Source organism: Bubalus kerabau, chromosome X (assembly GCF_029407905.1).
Source record: "Bubalus kerabau isolate K-KA32 ecotype Philippines breed swamp buffalo chromosome X, PCC_UOA_SB_1v2, whole genome shotgun sequence".
In the NCBI taxonomy this organism is placed as follows: Eukaryota; Metazoa; Chordata; class Mammalia; order Artiodactyla; family Bovidae; genus Bubalus; species Bubalus kerabau.
Genome location: NC_073647.1, coordinates 11,248,638 through 11,268,376, shown reverse-complemented (window position 1 = coordinate 11,268,376; position 19,739 = coordinate 11,248,638).

The window sequence follows — 19,739 nt, the reverse complement described above, 5'->3', positions numbered from 1 at the left end:
AAGGATTGAACCTGCATCCCCCCGCCCCGCCCCCGCCACTGCATTGGTAGTGTGGAGCCTTAACCACTGTGCCACTGGGGAAGTCCTCTCTGATGATTTTTTGATAAGGGGTTTGAAGGTGATGGTGAGAGGGCAGGTGCATGCAGAGATATGTGTTAGAATATATTTAAAGACAGTGGCTGTATAGCCATTCATGCTAGTGGATATTTGATGGACTGGATAAAGAAAATTTCTTACATCAAATAATGAGTCCTAGCAGAGTTACAGGTGTGAAAATTTTGAACAAAAGTGGAAATATCGGGACAATCTATCTGTGATATATGTGCCACAGATATCAGTAGGTTATACTGATAGTTACTGAGCTAGTTCTAAGGATCAGATAGCTCATCCTTCTTATTACTGCCTAATTGCATTGGTTAGAATTTCCAGGTCTCTAGTGAGTGTGAGTGAGGAGAGCAGATATTGTTGTTGCTGTTTAGTTACTAAGTTGTGTGTGACTCTTTGCAACCCCATGGACTGTAGTCCGCCTGGCTCCTCTGTCCATGAGATTCTCCAGGCAAGAATACTGGAATGGGTTGCCATGCCTGCATTCTCCAGGGAATCTTCCTGACCTAGGGATCGAACCCATGTCTCCTGTATTGCAGGCAGATTCTTTACCACTGAGCTACCTGGGAAGCCCCATCAGTAGCTTAGGCCACATTGTTTTTCTCCCCTTCATTATTTTTCTTATTTTTTATTGTGCAAATAATATATGGATGGATACTTATAAAAAATCATCAGAGACTACAGAAATATACAATAAAGTTTGAAAGCCCACCTTCAGTCCCTCTCTAAATCCCACTGGCCTCTACAAACATTTTTTTTTATTTTTTTAATTTTTTTATTTTTTAAATTTTATTTTATTTTTAGACTTTACATAACTGTATTAGTTTTGCCAAATATCAAAATGAATCCGCCACAGGTATACATGTGTTCCCCATCCTGAACCCTCCTCCCTCCTCCCTCCCCATTCCATCCCTCTGGGTCGTCCCAGTGCACCAGCCCCACGCATCCAGTATCCTGCATCGAACCTGGACTGGCACTCGTTTCATACATGATATTACACATGTTTCAATGCCATTCTCCCAAATCTTCCCACCCTCTCCCTCTCTCACAGAGTCCATAAGACTGTTCTATACATCAGTGTCTCTTTTGCTGTCTCGTACACAGGGTTATTGTTACCATCTTTCTAAATTCCATATATATGCGTTAGTATACTGTATTGGTGTTTTTCTTTCTGGCTTACTTCACTCTGTATAATAGGCTCCAGTGTTTATATTTCCTGTTATGTTCTTTGTGAATTTCCACATATAGGGAAAGGAGGAAGTCAATCCTTTTTAATTCAGCATATCATGATGTTTGCTTTTGGATTCTGCACTTAGGCTTCTGGAATGAGAAATCCTTTTCCTTCTGGGATGTGTGTGTGTGTGTGTGTGTGTGTGTGTGTATGCAGCTGTGTGCACTTTTGCATTTTATATGAATCTGTACCTAATAATTTTTTAAAAGATGGTTTTACCTGCATTTTCCAAACACATTCAACTGATGAACTTGTCTTTATGGAGTGGGGGCGGGAATGGGAAGGTTGTTTTTATTTCAGTTACAGTCACTATAAATAATCTTCTTATAGTCCAGTGCGTTTTATGGTTAGTTCCTATTGTATTTTGGCTTCTCTGGGGATGAATGAACCTTTTAAACAAGACTCCGGGAATCCCAGGACCCTTTGCTCTTCAGGGTCTGTTCAGTGGCTACAGGGTTATCTTTCGAGAGAGAATCAGTCATCATAACTACAGGTTCATTATAAATTTTTTTTTTTATCATCCTTGGGCTGAATACTGACTTAGGTTTCTTTTCCCTTTAGCAGTAGTAGTATATATTTCAAAGCCCCTCTGAGAATTCTTTTCTGAATATCAACGCAATATGGTGAAATGAAAGTCTGTTTGGTTTGATGTGTGGGTTGGTGACTCAATTCATCATAAAATCCATTCTAGTTGTGAGAATGGATTTGCCTAAGTAGGAAAGTTTCTAAGTAGTTAGTGGTTAAAAATGGTTGTGTTGCTGCTGCCTCTTTTGAAATTAAAATAATTTAAAATGCCAATTGAGTCATGGCAAAGAGCTTTGTGTCTGCCAAGTCATCATAAATAACTCTATAAATGGGCGATGGATTAAGAAGCTCAGAAAAAGATCTAAAAAAAGGAAACTAATAAAAATCATGGTTTGTGTTGCAAGAACAAGGAAGCCTGGGGTGGGGAATAATGACAGTTGGCTTGCATCTGAGTAGATTCTCATATTGAAAAAGTTTGTCCTTGGCATGGACTAACATGATTAGTGTACATGACTAAAGTTATTCTTCTGCAGCTGGACCAGTCAGCCATTTTTTTCTTATCTTGTCAATTGTCTATTTGTAATATAGACATACCATCTGGCAAACATAAGTTATCAGTCACTTATCAGGAGACCCAAGCATGAGATTCTGTGTACCCATTTGAAAGCCATGTCCCACACAAACATCATAAAGTCCACCATTTTTCTGAATCTTTGCTTTTTGCCAGCCATTTTGCTGAATATTTGAAAGTATAAAATGTATATGAAATGGATTCTAGTTCTAAGGATGTGTGTAAGTATGTGTATGCATGCATGTGTATGCATATGGTAAACTCATAGGTATGCTCACTAGTGATTGTGACATATGCTGTGTTAGAATATCTTGGAATCTCTATAGAGGTTGGCAAACAAGGCCAAGAAAATGACTCCACCTGGTGATGCTGGGATGGCTTCACAAGGCTAGGTCTTAAATGAGAAGAGGAGGATAATGGGGGAAGAAGCAGATATGAAGGTGAACAGACCTGAAAGTACCTGGCATGTCTGAAGGATGGAAAGAATTTCAAGGTGTTTGCAGTGAAATATTTTTGGTAAGGTTTTGGGGAATGGCAGCATATGAGGCTATAAAAGTGTGAGGGAACAAGATTTGGAAGGACCTTATATGTTGTAAGAAGGACTACATCCTGAAGTAGGTTAGGAGCCACTGAAGATTTTTTTTAATGTGGGGAATTATGATGCATCCTTGGTGCCATTTGCTGATATAACAATAATTTACATTTCAAAATAAAGCTTTTGTTTCAGCCAACAAAAACTTTTAAGTGGGGCCAACACCATTCACAATTTGTCTTCAGTGTGTGTGTGTGTGTGTGTGTGTGTGTGTGTGTATGTTTGCAGTCATGTCTGACTCTCTGTGACCCCCTGGACTGTAGCCTTCCAGGCTCCTCTGTCCATGGGATTTTCCAGGCAAGAATACTTGAGTGGGTAGCCATTTCCTTTTCCAGGGGATATTACCAGGGGGTATTACCAATCCAGGGACCTGCATTGGCAGGTGGATTCTTTACCACTATGCCACCTGGGAATACTGCTTATTTTAAACAGAAGGGTTAGCTTTAGTTGTTCTCCTAACACAGATGTTTGCTATAAGTCAGTTAGAATGTCTAAGAATTTGGGATTAATTTCCACTATTATTGCAAAGGAAGTACACTGAAATTAATCAAAAGACTTGCAAGGTGTCAATGTTGGGTGGGTTTAACAAATCTACATCTCATTCATCTAATCTCTTATAATTTCATGAAATTGTACCAGAATTACTTCTTTATTTCTGAAAATGAAATGCTTAGATATTATTCTTTAATACTAATGTGATAATTATTGCATTAATTAGGCAAAAATGAATAAAACATATGAAATTTGTGGGAAAAAAAGGCTGTCCACAAAGATTTTTATACAACTCTTGGACCTTTGGGATACTAGGACTTTTCACAGTGGTTGCTTTGAATTATTTTTCCTCTTCATGAGAAAAAAGCAAATAATAATAATAAGTATTCCAATATTTTCTCTATCTTTGCACCTCTTCTCTCTTGCATTCTTTAATCTTGGAAAGAGAAGATTTCATATATGATAAATGGACTTGATTAATACTATTAAAACTTCTTTCAAAGTCTTGTAACTGTTACTGCAGAGAGATTTCATTTATTTTCTTCCTGATTAGTTATTGAAATAGTGTGTGAACTAAAGGAAAGGATTGTGTTCTCTTATTGGCTTGAAATAATTGTTAATAGATCGTTTGTAAGAAACATACAATCTGGCTGTACTCTGCAGTTTGTGTTTCCTCTTCACCATAGAAATATGTTGCTGAGGCTCTGGGTAACTGATCCTAAATCAGCAGGATGCCTGCCAAGCAGAAATTGCAAGAATCTCCATCACTCTGTGATCCTTTAAGAGTTTCAGGTGGTAGAGCTAAAGTCATCAGTAAATCTGGAACTCTTTTGCAAGAAAATCCTAGACTTGATGGAATATACTATGTTACAGCCAGACTAATTTCATGTTGGGTTATGATACCCTTTAGAACTTGGGTTTGGGAAGGGGCATGACTCAAATCAATTACTTGAGATTGTCTCATTAATGGTAATCATGGGAAATTTCCCAGGATTTAGGTGCCTTAGAAGGTTCACTTCATCACACTTAGATCACTCACAGCAGTGGGGGGTATTTAGAAGCCCTATAGCAGTCTCTATTAAATGATACATTAGTAAGAGCTGATGGCGAGAGTTTTCCATGTGAAGAGCTTTAAGTGAGTCTATGTGAGTGTTCAAAGCCTTGGACATGTCTTAGCAGCCGATTCAAGATTAGCTCAGGTGGGTGTGGAGCTACAGATGCTCAGGGCTCTGAGAGCCAAAATTTTTCTGAATCAAAGCTGGAAATCAGCACAATGTCTCCCCACTCTTTACATGTTCTGCAAAGAGAAGAAATGTGCAGATCTATTCTGGTCACTCAGTCTCATTGAATATTTATGGAAGTTCTGAAGCGAGTGAAATATTCCCAGATATCTCTTGAAGCTGAAACAGGCAGCTTGGAAATAGATAACCGGCAGTATTGGGTTTGTCTGCGTAGGGCAGCATACATTTTTAAAAATTACACAGGAATTGGTGAAATGTGCTACATCTTGGTGATTTACCATAAAATTAATGAATTCTTCTGAAATTCAGCAGATTAGGAGGAAAGAAAAGCAAAGCAAAATTTAAAAGACAAAGAGGCATTTTAAAGTAACTGTTGTCAGTGCTTAATGATGCAAATAATTGATTTAGTTGACCAAGTAGATGGACGGTTCTGTTTCAGTCCAACTTCTTGTCATTTAGTACCATGCCGTATATTTCGTTTCCCTTAAATTCTTTCTACTATAAAGGATCTTTTGATCACAAAGAAAAGAAATCCAGTCAATAAAGTTCATTTCAGGAAGATAACGTTATAAGAAAACTATAACCAGTGTCACAGACCTAGGAAGCACAACACAGTCACGACTGGAAAGTGGAGTTGGGAAGGTGATAAGCCAAAGCCCTTCTCTTTTTCTCGGGGATTGTGGAAGACTGACTGCATTATAATTGTAGTTAATATCTTCCTATATCCTTATCCAGTGCCCTGTAACTTTGAAGTCCCCTTCTCCTCTGACTCTGGACCTCAGCCATTTGTCTTACTTTGGATAAGTAGGATATGAGCATACTTGATGTAAGTGGGGGCTTGAAAAATGTGTGTACAATTCCTGTCTTACTTCTCTGGATTTGCCATGAGAACATGCCCAGCTTAGCCTATGGGACACTGATATACATTATGAAATAGAATCAAGTCAGCTCAACTGTCTCGGCTGAAGCTCTAAATAGGTAAGAAACTCCAGCTAATATGACTAAACGTACCTATCCAATGCACAGTTGGCCACAGATGTATGAGTGATACCATGGAGCTCAGGTCAAATCAAAAGAATTGTCTAGCTAATACAGAGACTCTTGGGCCAAAATAGATGTTTATTGTTGTATGCTGCCAATATTTTCTAGTTATTTATTATATAGCAATATTGTGGCAAATAGATAATGGAAGCAAGGGTTAAATTGTCTCTTTCATTTCTGCTTCTCTCTTCCCTCTCCCTCCCAGTCCCCAGCTTGTACACAGCCCAGTATCTATGCCAGACCTTTGTCTGCCTAACCCACAAGTCCAGATCAGTTCAGTTCAGTTCAGTCGCTCAGTCGTGTCCGACTCTTTGCGACCCCATGAATCGCAGCACGCCAGGTCTCCCTGTCCATCACCAAATCCCGGAGTTCACCCAGACTCACGTCCATCAAGTCAGTGATGCCATCCAGCCATCTCATCCTCTGTCGTCCCCTTCTCCTCCTGCCCCCAATCCCTCCCAGTATCAGAGTCTTTTCCAATGAGTCAACTCTTTGCATGAGGTGGCCAAAGGACTGGAGTTTCAGCTTTAGCATCATTCCTTCCAAAGAAATCCCAGGGCTGATCTCCTTCAGAATGGACTGGTTGGATCTCCTTGCAGTCCAAGGGACTCTCAAGAGTCTTCTCCAACACCACAGTTCAAAAGCATCAATTCTTTGGTGCTCAGCCTTCTTCACAGTCCAACTCTCACATCCATACATGACCACAGGAAAAACCATAGCCTAGACTAGACGAACCTTTGTTGGCAAAGTAATGTCTCTGCTTTTGAATATGCTATCTAGGTTGGTCATAACTTTCCTTCCAAGGAGTAAGCGTCTTTTAATTTCATGGCTGCAGTCACCATCTGCAGTGATTTTGGAGCCCAGAAAAATAAAGTCTGACACTGTTTCCCCATCTACTTCCCATGAAGTGGTGGGACCGGATGCCATGATCTTTGTTTTCCGAATGTTGAGCTTTAAGCCAACTTTTTCACTCTCCACTTTCACTTTCATCAAGAGGCTTTTTAGTTCGTCTTCACTTTCTGCCATAAGGGTGGTGTCATCTGCATATCTGAGGTTATTGATATTTCTCCCAGCAATCTCGATTCCAGCTTGTGTTTCTTCCAGTCCAGCGTTTCTCATGGTGTACTCTGCACATAAGTTAAATAAGCTGGGTGACAATATACAGCCTTGATGAACTCCTTTTCCTATTTGGAACCAGTCTGTTGTTCCATGTCCAGTTCTAACTGTTGCTTCCTGACCTGCATACAAATTTCTCAAGAGGCAGATCAGGTGGTCTGGTATTCCCATCTCTTTCAGAATTTTCCACAGTTTATTGTGATCCACACAGTCAAAGTCTTTGGCATAGTCAATAAAGCAGAAATAGATGTTTTTCTGGAACTCTCTTGCTTTTTCCATGATCCAGCGGATGTTGGCAATTTGATCTCTGGTTTCTCTGCCTTTTCTAAAACCAGCTTGAACATCAGGAAGTTCACGGTTCACGTATTGCTGAAGCCTGGCTTGGAGAATTTTGAGCATTACTTTACTAGCATGTGAGATGAGTGCAATTGTGCGGTAGTTTGAGCATTCTTTGGCATTGCCTTTCTTTGGGATTGGAATGAAAACTGACCTTTTCCAGTCCTGTGACCACTGCTGAGTTTTCCAAATTTGCTGGCATATTAAGTGCAGCACTTTCACAGCATCATCTTTCAGGATTTGAAATAGCTCAACTGGAATTCCATCACCTCTACTAGCTTTGTTCGTAGTGATGCTTTCTAAGGCCCACTTGACTTCACATTCCAGGATGTCTGGCTCTAGGTGAGTGATTACACCATCGTGATTATCTGGGTCATGAAGATCTTTTTTGTACAGTCCTTCTGTGTATTCTTGCCATCTCTTTTTAATATCTTCTGCTTCTGTTAGGTCCATACCAGTACACATTACCAGCTACCATTTTTGTGTCTCTCAGTTCAAATTTATGACATAGGAAAAACTCTAATTAGTCTAAGGAAAGCCACTGAATTGGTTTATTTGGGGCCAGGAGTCCAGTTGATCCAATCAGTCATGGTTGAGGTGGTGGTGATGGTGAAAGGAGAACAATATCACATGATCTGGGGATATTCAAAGGGAGTGATTCTTCTCAGAAGGGAACTACGGCCAGAAAACCATTGTAATTTATATCTCTAATTGAAGGGCAAGCCTAAAAAGTAGCAAGGTACACAGCAAATTTGATTTGTAGATCAGTACATCATCTTGAAATAAACTGCTAACTACTAATGCTTAGGCAGGTTACGTTGCCCTGTGTCATACAACTAGAGAAAGGTAGATTCAGAAGTAGAATATAGATTAAATTGAATCCAGAGCCCATGAAATTTATGATTCTGCCTTTACCATTTTTATAATGACTGGGAGAATAAAACTGTGTAAATTGATGCCTAATGAAAAGCTTACCAGGTTCCTAATTGAGCAAGTGGAGGTCAATTAACAATGAAAGATTGAGAAGCTGATTAGGAGATAGTGCTGTTGGGTATGATAAGATTCTTTCTTGATTGCATCTTTGCTTAGAGAGCTACTCAGCCCTTATGGGGGATTAAGGACACCTTCTGTTTTCTGTGCTCAGATTTCACCATTCAGTAGGAAGTTGGATTTCACTTCATTTCCCTGTTTTTAGTCTAATGCTTCACCTCCATCTTCCATCATATTTGGTATTCTCACATTCAAAGTCTCTCAGGTTCAATACCTTTAAAGAGTAAATTTCTTATTTCCTTTGGAAGGAAGTGTGGTGAGTTGGTTGCTCAAGGTAGAAGTTTGGGACCTAAAAGTGAAAGTTGCTCAGTTGTGTCCAACTCTTTGCGACCCCATGGAATATACACTCCAGGCCAGAATACTGGAGTGGGTAGCTTTTCCCGTCTCCAGGGGATCTTCCCAACCCAGAGATCGAACCTAGGTCTCCCACACTGCAGGCATCTTTACCAGCTGAGCCATAAGGGAAGCCCAAGAATACTGGAGTGGGTAGCCTATTCCTTCTCCAGCAGATCTTCCCAACCCAGGAATCGAACCGGGGTCTCCTGCATTGCAGGCAGATTCTTTACCAACTGAGCTATGAGGGAAGCCTTGGGACCTAAAGATCCATCTAATTACTCAGTAGAGAGACTGAATCAATCTGTTTTCTGTACTGTGTATCATCCTTGTCTTCTGTGCTATCTGGTGCCTCCAAGACATGCCATTTTCTTTGTTCTACAGGGTCAACTGATTTTTCTCTAAGAAATACCATCTCCCTATGTAGTTATTAGATTCCAATATCCTCTACTCTGCTAAATTAATTACCTTACCTCCATCTACTTTAAATCTTCAAAAATTTTATTAAGATCTCTAGTCCACTGTTTCTTTACTCTTTGTCCTTGTGTATTCATTTATTTTGAAAGTCTGTTTACTACAATTACAGTTGGGTTTTTGGAGGAGATAAGACCAATATGTGGTTCATTGACTATGTTTAGGAAATTATCCCCCATCCCCATGAGTTTTTAAATAGAAACTTTTTCATTTGGGTTGTTGCAAGATTTATCTGAAAGTTATCAATACTAGTTCATGTTAAAGTCTAGCATCACTTACTTATGGAAGCTTCCAAACAAATAAAACAAACACTTAATAAATTCTGGTTCTAAGTGCAGTGATAAGATTTTTTTCTACCACATAAATTTCAATTTGGTAGTATTCTAATTTTAATGGTACTCTCGCTTCCAAACTTTCGTCATCTAGTGCTAATATTATTTGTGAAATAGTCATTCATCTCATTTTCTTCCAGGTCAGAGGAATACCCCTTGATCTTTACCTTAGGGGAAAGTAAAGGATAGTGCTGGGCCAGGGATTGACATTTAAACACCAGATCTTCTGATGTGTTGCTAATTCCTACCATCAATATTATTTCTAGTTCATGATTTGAGATTCATCTAGGTTACTTTAACCTTCTGTACTTTTGTTGTTTGTACATTGCTATGTGTCAATAACATTTTGGAAGAGTAATTAGTACTGGTTTCCCAGAAATCTATGAGAATGTTACTTGTAACAATAGTGTACTCAGATAACTTGCATTAGAAATGTTTAGTTCTTCCTAGGAACAAAGCTCTCAAGAATGATTGCCATGGTTTTCGACAGTTGGTATATACACCCCAGTCTATAGAGGTCTTTTTGGTAAGAATCAACCTACTCTGAGTGTTGCTTAAAAACAAGATAGCCCTGAGCAAGGCTAGCCCCCATGTGAATTATGAGAAAACTAATTAAATATCCATAGAAGTTGGAAGCATGTAAGCATTTAAAGTAGTATTGCATTATATATATATATATATATATAGTGTTTTATGGAAAACTCTCAAAAATATACATATATTGAGAAAGACCTCCTCCAAATCTATTATCAGATGGGATTATTGCCAAATTCCCTAAAAATTTTAGGAGGTCAGATAATATGGCTTTAAATTAGTGCTCTGATAAAAATTGAACAAGTAGCTCACTTGGCTAGACAAATTTCCGCATAAAAGTTGTATCTTGTCTAGGGGAATTTTCTAGATCAAAATCACCTTATTGGCTTTTAGTAAATTACTTCATCCATTTAACACATATGTCTTAAAGTCCTACTCTATTCTAGACACTGGTGAGGTCATTATAAGTTCAAAGAACTTATACCTTATTGTGAATATATCAGATATGCATACGTGTTAAGTCACTTCAGTTGTGTCTCTTTACGACCCTATGGACCATAGCCCACCAGGCTCCTCTGTCCAAGGGATTCTCCAGGCAAGAATACTGGAGTGGGTTGCTGTGTCCTCATCCAAGGGATCTTCCCAACCCAGGGATCAAACCTGCATCTCCTATGTCTCTTGCATTGGGAGGAGGATTCTTTACCACTAGTGCCACATATAAATATAAAATAGTGCAGTGCAAGATAGATGCCATGTGAGCAATATAAATGAGGTGTCAGGGAGGAAAGCCTGACTTCTTCAGTAAGGGGTAATCAGGAAAATATTCTATTTGATCTAGACCCCAGAGTTCAGTTGGCAAAGTGGAAAGAAGAGCCTAGGAGGAGAGAATGCAGTAATTAAAATCATAGAAACAAGAAAGCACAAGGTATTGGCATAAGTAGTAAGTAGGAATTTTTGATTACAGTTTATAGTTCATATTGGGGATTAATGAAAATAAGACAAAAAGGTAATCAAAGAAAGCAAAAATAAACAAATGGGACCTGATTAAACTTAAAAGCTTCTGCACAACAAAGGAAACTATATGCAAGGTGAAAAGACAGCCTTCAGAATGGGAGAAAATAATAGCAAATGAAGCAACTGACAAACAACTAGTATCAAAAATATACGAGCAACTCCTGCAGCTCAATTCCAGAAAAATAAACGACCCAATCAAAAAATGGGCCAAAGAACTAAACAGACATTTCTCCAAAGAAGACATACAGATGGCTAACAAACACATGGAAAGATGCTCAACATCACTCATTATCAGAGAAATGCAAATCAAAACCACAATGAGGTACCATTTCACACCAGTCAGAATGGCTGTGATCCAAAAGTCTACAAGCAATAAATGCTGGAGAGGGTGTGGAGAAAAGGGAACCCTCTTATACTGTTGGTGGGAATGCAAACTAGTACAGCCGCTATGGAGAACAGTGTGGAGATTCCTTAAAAAACTGGAAATAGAACTGCCTTATGACCCAGCAATCCCACTGCTGGGCATATACACTGAGGAAACCAGAATTGAAAGAGACACGTGTACCCCAATGTTCATCGCAGCACTGTTTATAATAGCCAGGGCAAGGAAGCAACCTAGATGTCCATCAGCAGATGAATGGATAGGAAAGCAGTGGTACATATACACAATGGAGTATTACTCAGCCATTAAAAAGAATACATTTGAATCAGTTCTAATGAGGTGGATGAAACTGGAGCCTATTATACAGAGTGAAGTAAGCCGGAAAGAAAAACACCAATACAGTATACTAACGCATATATATGGAATTTAGAAATGGTAATGATAACCCTGTATGCGAGAGAGCAAAAGAGACACAGATGTATAGAACAGTCTTTTGGACTCTGTGGGAGAGGGAGAGGGTGGGATGATTTGGGAGAATGGTATTGAAATATGTATAATATCATATAAGAAACAAATCGCCAGTCCAGGTTCGATGCAGGATACAGGATGCTTGGGGCTGGTGCATTGGGATGACCCAGAGGGATGGTATGGGGAGGGAGGTGGGAGGGCGGTTTGGGATGGGGAACACGTGTATACCTGTGGCGGATTCATGTTGATGTATGGCAAAACCTATACAATATTGTAAAGTAATTAGCCTCCAATTAAAACAAATAAATTTAAATTAAAAAAAGAAAAAAAAAAGGTAATCAAGGCTCTTCTATAGGGAACTTAAAAGCCAAGTAAAGTAGTCTACATTTTAATTTGTACTTGGTAAAGAGATATTAAAGTTTGAATGAGGTTATAGTACGATTAAACAAGTGGACATTTTCTAGATGATCCAGGGAGAAGATTCTGGAGGCAGTTTCACTAGATGTCTGAAACAATCTGGCCAAGAGAGGATTGGAACCTAAACTATGGCAATGACATTGAGAATGCCAAGGAAGAAAATTAAAAAAAAAATTAGACATAAATAGCAAACTTACAGGGTGAGGCAACTGACTGGATGTTGGGAGAGAAAAGTCATGAACAATCCACAGTCACTGAGCTTTTAAGTCTAGGTGACATAGTACTTTCAATGGAAATAAGAAATCATTAGTTTGATGGAAGATACAGTGAATTTAATTTGTTTAGTTTGAGGTTTCTGCAGAATCCAGGTAGAGCTGTCCAGTAGATTAGGCAGATATATAATTTTAGAGCTTGGAGGAATGATTGGATTTAGAAATAAGCATGATACTCATCATTATAAAAGTTATAAGTAAGCCAAGGGATTGGGGGAAACTCTTCAAGAAAGAGAAAATACAGAAAGATGATCCAAATCTTGGAAAAGGGAAACAGCCAGGGAGAAAGTGAAGGAGCAGTAATTGAGTTGAGTAGAATCAAGAGAATGAACAGAAGGCAATGAAGGACCATGTGGTTGGTTGAAACTGCCAAATGCAGAAGAGAAGGAAGTTTTCTAGTTGTTTTGAGATGAAAGATTGATGTGCTACAAACTAGTCCATGATAGCTAGAAGTGGAAATCTTTTATTTTTTTGACTATTGTGAAATACTTCCTCCTAGGAGTGTGTGATTTGTACTTAGAAATAACTCCATTATGATTGTAAAATAATACATGCTTTTTTATAAAAATTTGAGTAACCTCTGACTATAAGTGATTTAAATAAAAATTCCCCATAATGTTAACATTGGCATACATGCATTTGCCAGCATCTTTCATGAATCAACCGTGAGAACACAATTCTCTCAAGTATCTGCTTTTATCGATGTGCTAAAATCGTTTGATGAGTTTTTTATTTTTGTAGATGGTATTTTTAATGACTGAAGAGTACTCATTCTAGAGATGTATCAAAATGTATTACCTCATTCATAGACATTTGTTTCCAGATCATGTCCTTATCAAATAATAATTTTTAACAATTTTTTTTTCATTTTGGTTTATATCTTCAGGGATGAGTTTACTAGGGTATAAGTTAGGCATATCATTTTCAAGTCATTTGAAACATTTACCAAATGACTTTCCCTAAAAGTTATTGCAGTTTGCTCTTTCCTTTGTAGATAGGATATTCCATAGTTAATGAGCAAAGTGACTCCTGCATTAAAGGTTGTCTTTAGTTCTCCATCTCCCTGGGCTACCATTTTCCCACAAAACATTTTAACAAGCATAATTAAGAAATATTACCAATCAGTGCATATGGCAGTAGTATGTAACTTAATGTAGAATGATTTAGGTGCTCCTACACCACTCTTAAGTTTTTCAATCATAAATTGTAGACAACTAATCTAATTAAAAAAAATCCATACATCTTCCTGTCAAATGTTAAGGTCATTAACTAGTTTGCACCTGAAAAGGTCTGTAAAGCCTTTCAATGTGGATTATAGAAGCTATTTAAATTCACTTAACAAGAGCCAATGAAATCTACTCAGTCATATCTATCTTTTATTCATTTTTCTTTGCTCATCTCTAGATTTTCCATTCTCTAGAATCAGCTTCTCATGCTTGATGCCTATAAACATTTAATAATATATTATTTGATTAAAATATTAATTTTAACATTAAAAATAATGCCATCTTCTCTATAAAAAGGAGAAGTAATAATAAATATCCACATTCCTTTTAAAATATATTAAAAAACTCTGGAAGGATACAGAAGTGCTAAGAGTAGTTATCTGGGATATGGGTGAAGTAGTTTTGGGTAGATGATGGATGGACTGGGAAGGAATTTTGAGCCATGTCAATATCTTGCTTATTCAAGAAACTAAATTAAAAAAACAAGATCTTGATTTTATGAGTTTTAAAAAAGCAAAGAAACATGTTAAAAGAATATCTAGTACAGTATTATTTTTGTTGTTGTTCTATCGCTCAGTCATGCCTGACTCTTTGTGACCCCATGCCAGGCTCCCCTGTCCTTCACCATGTCCCACAGTTTGCTCAAACTTGTGTCCATTGAGTCAGTGATGCCATCCAACCATCTTGTCCTTTGTTGTCCCCTTCTCCTCCTGAACTCAATCTTTCCCAGCATCAGGATCTTTTCCAATGAGTCAGCTCTTTGCATTAGGTGGCCAAAGTATTGGAACTTCAGCTTCAGCATCAGTCCTTCCAATGAATATTCAGAGTTGATTTCCTTTAGGATTGACTGGTTTGATCTCCCTGCTGTCCAGGGGACTCTCAAGAGTCTTCTCCAGAACCACAGTTTGAATGCATCAGTTCTTTGGCACTCAACTTTCTTTATGGTGCAACTCTCACATCCATACATGATTACTGGAAAAACCATAGCTTTGACTGTATAGATCTTTGTTGGCAAAGTAATGTCACTGTTTTTTTTAATACACTGTCTATGTTTTCCATAGTTGTTCTTCCAAGGAGAAAGCATCTTTTAATTTTGTGGCTGTAGTCACCATCTACAGTGATTTTGGAGCCCAAGAAAAAATCTGTCACTGCTTACACTTTTTCCCCATCTATTAGCCATGAAGTGATGGACCAGATACCATGATCTTAGTTTTTAGAATGTTGAGCTTTAAGCCAGATTTTTCACTCTTCCTCTTTCACCCTCATCAAGATGTTCTTTAGATCCTCTTTGTTTTTGGCCATTAAAGTTGTATCATCTGCATATCTGAGGTTATTGATATTTCTCCCGGCATCCTTGATTTCAGCTTGTGCTTTATCCAGCCCAGCATTTCACATGATGTACTCTGCATGTAAGTTAAATAAGCAGGATGACAATATATAGCTTTGACATACTCCTTTCCCAATTTGGAACCAGTCCGTTGTTCCATATCTGGTTCTAACTGTTGCCTCTTGATCTGCATACAGGTTTCTCAGGAAGCAGGTCAGGTGGTCTGGTATTCCCATCTCTTTAATAATTTTCCACAGTTTGTTGTGATCCACACAGTCAGAGGCTTTAGTGTAGTCAATGAAGGAGAAGTAGATGGTTTTTTTTGAACTCTCTTGCTTTTTCTACGGATGTCTTTCTAAAATCCAGTTTGTACGTCTAGAAGTTCTCAGTTCACATACTGTTGGAGATTAGCTTGAAGGATTTTGAGCATTACCTTGCTAGCATGTGAAATGAGTGCCATTGTATGAATTACATGAGCAAAAAATTGAGAAAATCTAAATATTCATTAAATAGAGGAGGAAAAATAAAATTATAGAATTATTGTACATGTGTTTTCAGTTGCTTCAGTCTTGTCTGCCTCTTGGAGTCCCCATGTTGCCTGCCAGGCTCCTCAGTTCATGGGATTCTCCAGGCAAGAGTACTGGAGTGGGTTGCCTTGCCCTCCTCCAGGGGTTCTTTCCAACTCAGGGATCAAACCCAGGTCTCCTGTATTACAGGTAGATTCTTTACTGCTGAGCCACCAGGGTAATGACTTGAATGGATGATATGACTATCAGATTTCTAGCTTGGGTGGGTTCTGTTACCATTAACTAAGAAAGGGAGTAGAGGAGTTGTGGTTGTGATTTCAATTTTTTTTTTCAGTTCAGTGGACATATGTAGGAGGTGTTTGTGTAACATCTAAGTAGATATGTCTAGTAGACATTTGAATATATGATCCTGGGACTCAGAAGGAATTTCAAGATTGAATTTATAGATTTGTTAACACCAACATAAAAGAGATAGTTACAGTTATACACATAGGGTGATACTGAGGGAGGGAAGAGGGATTGAAGACATGTTTTATTGCTGAAGACATTACTTCCATGGAGCAAAGAAAACCATCAATATTATTTTGTAAAATTGTACATGATTTATAAAGTCACTGGTGTTTTTAATGTTCTTACTTATTTCTAGTTTATTTATTAGGTGTTTTGTGCGTTTTCATTATTCTGGGTTTAATATAAAGACAGTGATTTGTGATTAGTTAGTTCTGGCTGAGGGTTATACTATACTTTCTTGGGGTCCAGAGATCAAGATTTTGAAAGATTTAGCACTTGCAAAGTTAAATGTAAAACCGTAGTATCTTTGGGTTTGGGGCCAGTTATTCTGAAGGCAGGCTTCAAGGCAAGGGGAAAGACGTGGAGTAAAAAAGGGAATAGGCATTTTATTGTGCACTGTTGATGTTTCAGAAATTATGTTAGATATTTTATATATATTCCCCTATTTACCTATAACAATAGATCTATAGTACTAGTATTTTATCCATAGTTTACAGATGATATAACAGACTCAAAGAGGTTAAATGACTTACTCAAAGTCACTTTTGAAGAAATTTATAACAAAAGCTAGTGTTTTCTCAGCCCTGGTGTACATAAGAGTCATCTGTGGAACTTTAAAAGCAATACTCCAGGGCTCCCCAGGAGATTTTGATTTAGTATCTTCTTCATGTGGCCTTGGGCTGTGCAATTTTGCAGTGCTCCATGGGTGATTCTGTTGTGCGGTTCGGGTGGTGGTTAAGAGGTCTAGATTCAATCAGACTGTGGTATGAGTCTTGGCTCCAGTTACTGGCACTGGGATCTTGGGCTAATTAATCTCACTAAACCTCAGTATTTATTCATCTGTTAAATGAGGATTATAATAGACCTACCTTGTGCCAATGTTGCAGAAATTCAAAACACTGTGCTGAATGGTCTTCCATTTCCCCTCCAAATTCCTGTTCTTCCTAGCTTTATGTCCTGAGAGGCTGGCTTGCAGTGACTTCATCAATGGGCTGCGTTGCCTTCCAGTTTCTGGGTTGGTTCAGCCCGCAGGAGGTCAGAGGTCAGGAGGAGAGTATGGGTATTTATTCCCCCAGTTTCTTCTCTGATGATTTGTCATGAGTTGCCCTTTGCTGTGTTCTTCCACCTAAAGTCACAGCTCCTGTCAGATAGTCCTCTCCTAGAGCTACTGATATAGCTCTGTAATTTTCTGGATCCCAGAAAATGCCCTCTCCTCAGTGTCTCTTCAGCAAAGGTGGTAAAGGATTTGTGGCTACTGCTATCCCCAAAGCACTTCATCATCCTTTAACCTTGATCATCCTTTTGCAAATAGTCTCTTCATTAAACTCTTAATTATCCCATTTGAGTGTGCCATCTGTTTCCTACTTAGACCCTGACAGATACTACATACAAAGTGCTTAGCATAGTTCCCAGCACATATTAGATTCTAAATAAAAGTTTATCATTAAAGAAAAAGTTCTGTGTAATACATTCTTCAACTGTAGGTATGCATTTTGTTATTTCATTTGGAGTTTATGCTTCATTTGGTCCTTAAAGTTTAATTTCAGTAAAATCTGTTTAAACAGAATTCAAGTAACAAAGGCCTTCAATTAAGCAGGTATTCATTCTCTTTCTTTCTTTTTTTTTTTTTTTCCCCTACTGCATTTTGCTTTGCAGGAAAGGAGATAAGTGATTGGAAGAAAAACTTACATTTATGATTTTGTAAAAAGAGAACTTCATGGAGAATGTTCTAGGATGAGTGTACATTCAGCCAATATGAAATATTCCTGGGATTGCATCCTGGGTCTAGCTCTACTAAGTCTGATAATTTCTCCTAATTCATAGGGTTGCAGTGAGAATCCAATGAGACAAACTCTGTAAACTACATCTGATGAAATAAAGTATTGTATGTAACCCCTGAAACAAGAAACAAGTGATTCCTTTCTTTCACTCTCTTAGCCTTATACTAGGCTTTGATAGATTGATGGCCCCAAGTACCTGCTAGGTAACCAGTCATTATTCACATGTTCCAGTGGTTTCTCAACCTGATTTCTCCAGTGAGGAAAATGGGAAGCACATTTAAAAAATATTTTCAACAACACGCAAAACCCAAACTGGGTTTTTGTTTATTAGTTTCTGAAAACAATTCCAATAAGAGGATTTCCATGTTTTCTCAGAATTCTGTCTAAAACAGCTTTGCTTTGTTACTACTTAAGCTAATTGTTAAACTCCAAGCTCATATATATTTTTGCTTAGAATAGCAAAAATTTCAGATATGCCAGCCCTGTGTACCATTGTACCAAACTCTTTTATTAAACAACAAGAATTAGAAGGTTGCTGTATGCATACATGCTCAGTGGCCTCAGTTGTATCTGACTCTGTTATCTATGGACTGTAGTCGGACAGGCTCCTCTGTTCATGGGATTCTCCAGGCAAGAATACTGGAGTGGGTTGCCACATCCTCTTGCAGGTGATTTTCCCAACCCAGGGATCGAACCCATGTCTGCTATGTTTCCTACACTGCAGGCTAATTCTTTATCACTGAGCCACCAAGGAAGCCCAAAAGATTGCTGAGGTCTGATGAAATGGAGATAGGGCCGTAGACAGCAGATAGCACCATGTCCTTTGAATTTTTGTTTCCATTTTACCTATCAGTTATAAGACATTAATTAAAGGCCATTTTAAAGAGGTGGAGCTCTGTCCCTCTTTAGGGAATACATGTTAAAATAGAAAAAAAAAAAAACTATGTTTAAGGCCATTATTTTATATAAATACAACTGGGTTTCCCTGGTGGCTCAGACGGTAAGGAGCCCACCTCAATGTGGGAGACCTGGGTTTGATCTCTGAGTCGGGAAGATGCCCTGGAGAAGGGAATGGCTACCCACTCCAGTACTCTTGCCTGGAAAATCCCATGGACGGAGGAGCCTGGTGGGCTGCAGTCCATGGGGTCGATAAGAGTCAGACACAACTGAGCGACTTCACTTTACTTTTCACTTTCATGCATTGGAGAAGGAAATGGCAACCCACTCCAGTGTTCTTGCCTGGAGAATCCCAGGGATGGGGGAGCCTGGTGGGCTACCGTCTTTGGGGTCGCACAGAGTCGGACACAACTGAAGCGACTTAGCATAGCATAGCATAGCATGTAAATTTTAGGATTATTTTTTCTAATTCTGTGAAAAATGTCATGGATAATTTCATAGGGATTGCGTTAAATCTGTAGATTGCTTTGGGTAGTATGGCTATTTTAACAGTATTAATTCTTCCAATCTAGGAGCATGGGATATCTATTTTTTAAATTATAGAAGCTTCACTACACTATGTTTTATAACAGTAGAACATCAACCTTTATTGATGACTCCAGCCTGAAGAATAGGTCAAATTTGTAGGATGTGTAAATGAGCAAATTTGATAGTGATAGACAGTTTTTCTTCCTCTCTATAATATTGCACCAGAGTAATTGTTAGTCCTGTAAAATCTGATTTATGATTTTACATACAAACCACATGAATTAAGGAGGGTTATTTACTTTACAAGTCAAAAAGAGGATTATTTTACCAAATGATTCAAGAACTAAAAGAAATTCCTCTTAAGTCTATTTTTCCAAATACATTTATGTTTTTGTTAAGTGATTCACTGCTGGAAAT